Below are 5267 nucleotides of genomic sequence, written 5' to 3'. Positions count from 1 at the left end.
ATGTCGCGTTGTACTGAACATTATTTTGTGGCAGCATGGATTATTACTCCCGCATCTCCACTCCACAGCTCAAACACGCGAATACAGCAAAAGTGGAAGTATCGGGTTTTGTTTCGGCGCTCCTCAACTATCCTAGTGAGCGTTTGTTGTAACGATGACTTCAGTGAGTATTCTCGGCACCTCTTAGGCTACGTTAATTAAAATGTTTCTGTATATGTATAGGTCAAATGGTTCAAATGGCTCCGAGCACTATGGGACTCAACTTCTGAGGTCATTAGTCCCCTAGAACTTAGAACTAGTTAAACCTAACTAACCTAAGGACATCACACACATCTATGCCCGAGGCAGGATTCGAACCTGCGACCGTAGCGGTCTCGCGGTTCCAGACTGCAGCACCAAGAACCGCACGGCCACTTCGGCCGGCTGTATAGGTCAACTAAAAATCATCTTTTGATCAAAGATTCCGTTGGCAGTTAGGACATATTTTTGTAAAACGCTGTCGCTGATTAATAGCGACGTTCCTAAGAAAGACGTGTGTTTTTATTTGGAACGACTGTCTACACAGGACTAAAGAATCTACTGTGCCCCGGGGATTTTCGTTGGTGGAGTTGCAAGGTGGACGACTAGAGTCAAGAAGGGGGGAAGAATCCATGGTTTTTCGATGCAGTGCTCTCGGCGATTGATAAAAAAAAACCAAATTGCTAATGAATGGCTTTTTTGGCGAATATCGTGTGAGGCACGGCTACGGAGAAAAAATTAAGATACGACGTGTGTTCGTAATACATACTGTATTAGTTCTCTTTTTTTCGCTCTTCGTGTACTGATCAACGTAAATTGATACGGTGCCCATTTGTTGCTAGCTCTGCCCACTTTTCTTCTGTGCCAATACCTTCATCTCAGAGTATTACCTGCATCAAATACCCTCAGCTGTTTGTAGTATAGATTCCAAAGTCTGTATTCGCTTACAATTTTTGCCATCTAGTACGAGGCAAGTTACTTTTGGATATCCTAACAAGTGTCGTACCATCCTCTTCCTTCTCATACTTAGACCTTTGCACACATTCATTTCCTCGCCGATTCTACGGAGAACCTCCTCCTTTGCTATCAGTACACTTAATTTTGGATATGCTTCTGTAACATATCTCAAGCACTTCGAGCATCTTCTCTATCCCGTGACCAGCTGTTCTCAAGAGGTAGATTCTCAGAAATTTCTCAATTTAATGCTTAATGCTAGCAGACTTCTTTAGGCTCCCGTTGCCTTTGCTAGTCTGATTCTTGTGCCCTCTATGCTTGTTTGGCTTCGTCTGCCGAATGGTGCCCAGTTTCGTGTTTTTGCAAGTTAATAATATTTATTTTAATATATGTAGAAGATCTGGACCACTGCGTATACTAAATATTTCGACGTCTTCTCTCCGATGAGAGCTAAGGCAGCTGCCAGTTTTATGTAATGTATGAAATGTGGCACAGTTGCTGTGGGCTATCAGCGACCGCCCCTGTTTAACCACGCAGGCCTGCGTCCAGTGCCCACTCGGGCGGCAGCAGATAACAGATATGACCAGCCAGACTGGGTGGGCCTATGGTGTCTCTCCGTGCTGCAACAGCCAGCTCTACACAGGGCCAGCAGACAGCGGGCAGCGGCAACACCGACTCAAAGGAAGGCCTCGGCGCTTGTTCGTGACGTCACGTCAGCTAGGCACGACCAATGCCAGGTCTGTTGCAGGCATACTTATAATGGTGCTGTCTCCCTCTCTGACACAGGAAAATGTGAAACTATTGGCGGTAGTTGACCAACACACATTGTTCTGAGAGATTTCTGCAATCAATTAATTGTGCAATTCATTACACTTTAACAAATAGTGTACTCCTGAACTTAAATTTCCACCTGTTTTATGGATTGGCATACAAAAACAACTTCATGGTCCAGGAGCAACAGAATTCGTGCTTCTTCACCTTATTTGTAAATCTGAGGAAGTTGCGTTTGTACTGGGTTCCTTTTACAAGAAACTGTGAACATATTTGTGCTCTTCTTTAGGTATCTTGGTTGACTATGGGGTGAGGAGCACTGAATGTTAATGAAATATCTTGCGATTGTACATGTTTGGAGATGGGTTGGGGGACAGAAGAAGAGGCAAAAGAGAGATACTTGTTTTAACAATTAAAATTTTTTTATCTTATAAAGTTTCTCCTTTCAGTTGCAAGAGGGGAATAGTTATCTTTTCTAATGTGCATGTTTAAAAAAGTTTAAGCTCAGCAGTATTTTCGATGTATTAAGCTATTTTGTTTCCTGTTTAGAATTCCTTTCGTTGAAAATGACTCTAATCTAATGACTGGCAACACTTGGACATTTACACATGTAAATTAGTTCACATTACCAGTGACGATGTCAAGCGAAAATAAATAAATAAATAAAAGAAACGAATTCATTGTAAGGTGGTTGGGGTAAGTTTCGATAGCAAAATGGATCAAGTAAATATAATTACTTGAATGTAAAATATCCGAAGCTTGCAATGGGGCAAAGCATCTTCTCATATTGATCTACGTTTGTTTCGACAGGATTCAGTAATACAGAACTATGATCTTCATTTGTAGCTTTACTATAGTAAGAAAATCTTTCATCTAAATAAAACTGCAGAATCCAAAACAATACCAAACATTTTGTGGTGTCACCGCCAGATACCACACTTGCTAGGTTGTAGCTTTAAATCGGCCGCGGTCCATTAGTACATGTCGGACCCGCGTGTCGCCACTGTCAGGATCGCAGACCGAGCGCCACCACACGGCAGGTCTCGAGAGACGTACTAGCACTCGCCCCAGTTGTACGGACGACATTGCTAGCGACTACACGTACGAAGCCTTTCTCTCATTTGCCGAGAGACAGATAGAATAGCCTTCAGCTAAGTCTATGGCTACGACCTAGCAAGGCACCATTAACCATATCTGGAGAGAGTCTCACTTGTATTAACCATAGCGATGTACCACAAGAGGGAATAAAGTTAAGTATACGAGAAGCTCCGTTCTTTTCTTTATAGCATTCATAAAGTATCCTGTTTCAGACTTCACGCCAGTCGGCGTGTGTGTACGTGTGCCTTTCGCCTACCCGTCACTGTGGACTGGCTGCCTTGTCACTCCACAACACATTTTGTCCAAAAATAAGAGATTTATAGTGATAAGCACGCCCCGGCGTTGCTGCCAGCAACAGACCTGGCGTTCGCCGTGCCTAGCTGACGTGACGTCACCAACAAGCGCCGAGGCCTTCCTTTGAGTCGGTGTTGGCAGCGGGCAGTCAACCGCTCACTGCTCACAGCGAGAACCACGAAAGACCCGCCCTGTCCCGCTGCCTGCGGCTCGAGTTGAAGAGACAAGACCGCAGGTGCGCAGCCCACCAGAGCGGTCCGCACACTGCTACGGTGTGCGAGAGAGAGCGCGAATAAACTTTTCATAGCTTTGCAGAATTAGCCGAAGATGACCGATGCTGCCTCGCCTAATGTCGCAGACGAGTGAGCGTTGCCCAAGGCCACATGCATGTCACGCGCTTGTGCTTACTTGCACACAGGCTGCTACATCTCTATCACTTCTTTCCTCTTTCCGGTCAATGCAGTTAATACTATCAACTGTAACGAGTCCTGTTAGTTCGCCTGTTCCATTTACTTCCTAGAGCCTACCATTATAATGGTGGTGGTGGTTAGTGTTTAACGTCCCGTCGACAACGAGGTCATTAGAGACAGAGCGCAGGCTCGGGTTAGGGAAGGATTGGGAAGGAAATCGGCCGTGCCCTTTCAAAGGAATCATCCCGGCATTTGCCTGAAACGATTTAGGGAAATCACGGAAAACCTAAATCAGGATGGCCGGAGACGGGATTGAACCGTCGTCCTCCCGAATGCGAGTCCAGTGCGCTAACCACTGCGCCACCTCGCTCGGTCTACCATTATAATGCAAATCTCTTTCACTTAAATCTCCATATATTACGAAGCTGAATTATTACGTTGTAATACCCACCTCATAGTTAAAACAAGAATAAAATATACACAGGGTGTCCCAAAAAGCACCGACAACCTTTAGGAACAGGTTCTTTACACCAAAACAAGGAAAAAATGATTAGTAAACATGGGCTCTAAGATAAACAACTTTAGTGCTATGACCACTTGTTCAGGAGAAGATACGTGTTTCACACTAGAGAAGATGAGCTAGTGCTCATACCTCAAAATACGCATGAGGCCCCTCGTTTACTGGCATCTTTTTTTCTTGATTTGGTCGATACTACCTCCTCCCAAAATGAGAAGAGCGAAGTCCTTGGATTAGAAGAGATCTGTTTCATACTATCGAAGATAAGCAAGTGCTCATAGTTAGCTATGCATCTTAAAGCCCATGTTTGCTAGACCTTTTTTCTTATTTTGGTGTAGGGAGCCTGTCTCTAAGGCTCGTTGATGTTTTTGGTTCAAAAAATGGTTCAAATGGCTCTTAGCACTATGGGACTTAACCTAAGGACATCACACACACATCCATGCCCGAGGCAGGATACGAACCTGCGACCGTAGCGGTCGCGCGGTTCCAGACTGTAGCGCCTAGAACCGCTCGGCCACTCTGGCCGGAGGTCGTTTTTTTTTTGGGGGGGGGGGATACCCTGTACAGTAAGCGCGAATGCATTTTATTAGCAGCTAAATAGTACTTATCTTGCAAAGTTTCCCCTAGTATCAGGGCTGCTTCCTTTGTTCCTATACAAACTATCGAAAAGAATTTGAACAGGGTTCATTTAAATGACAAGTGGCAGGAACATTGTGTTGCTTTTAACCATTTTCTTCTTTCATTTGCATGTTCTTGAAACAGTTTAGCGTCACATATTTGGCAGTTTTCAGATATGCAGTGTGCAACTTTTTTGACCCATACAAAGAACAGAGTTGACCAGAAGAGCAACATGTACCAAACTCAGCAGATGCTAAGACTACTCTTACGCTTTCCTATCCAGCTCTTAACTTGTCTGACGCTACTCTGACGCACTTGGCGCCAAAAATATATAATATATTTCGAGTCCAGCTTCCAGGATATTCTAGGACAGGATACACTCCAAATTAATATTAACGCATCTGTTTTTCTGAATATAATTATTAAGTAAAGATTTATGGCTTTAATGGTTCATAACAAAGGTTGAAAATTTTGAAAATATGGAAAGTAGAAGCTTCCTGTTGTTTTATAGAATGTATTTAATTATCGACACAAAAAATCAGAAAAATTAGAAGTTAAAACAGAAATTTTGCTTTCATGAAAACTGA

General features: G+C 43.6%; 1 non-coding gene across 1 annotated transcript; it reads right to left on the bottom strand.

Annotated features, from left to right (window-relative positions):
- Nucleotides 1–3842: 3842 nt before the first annotated feature.
- On the bottom strand, nucleotides 3843–3915 carry Trnaa-cgc (transfer RNA alanine (anticodon CGC)). Its single transcript has one exon. It is a non-coding gene; the product is annotated as a tRNA-Ala (tRNA).
- Between the last annotated feature and the right edge of the window lie 1352 nt (nucleotides 3916–5267).

This window comes from Schistocerca nitens, chromosome 5 (assembly GCF_023898315.1).
Source record: "Schistocerca nitens isolate TAMUIC-IGC-003100 chromosome 5, iqSchNite1.1, whole genome shotgun sequence".
NCBI classification, from domain to species: domain Eukaryota; kingdom Metazoa; phylum Arthropoda; class Insecta; order Orthoptera; family Acrididae; genus Schistocerca; species Schistocerca nitens.
This window is presented reverse-complemented; position numbering and strand designations above follow the sequence as displayed.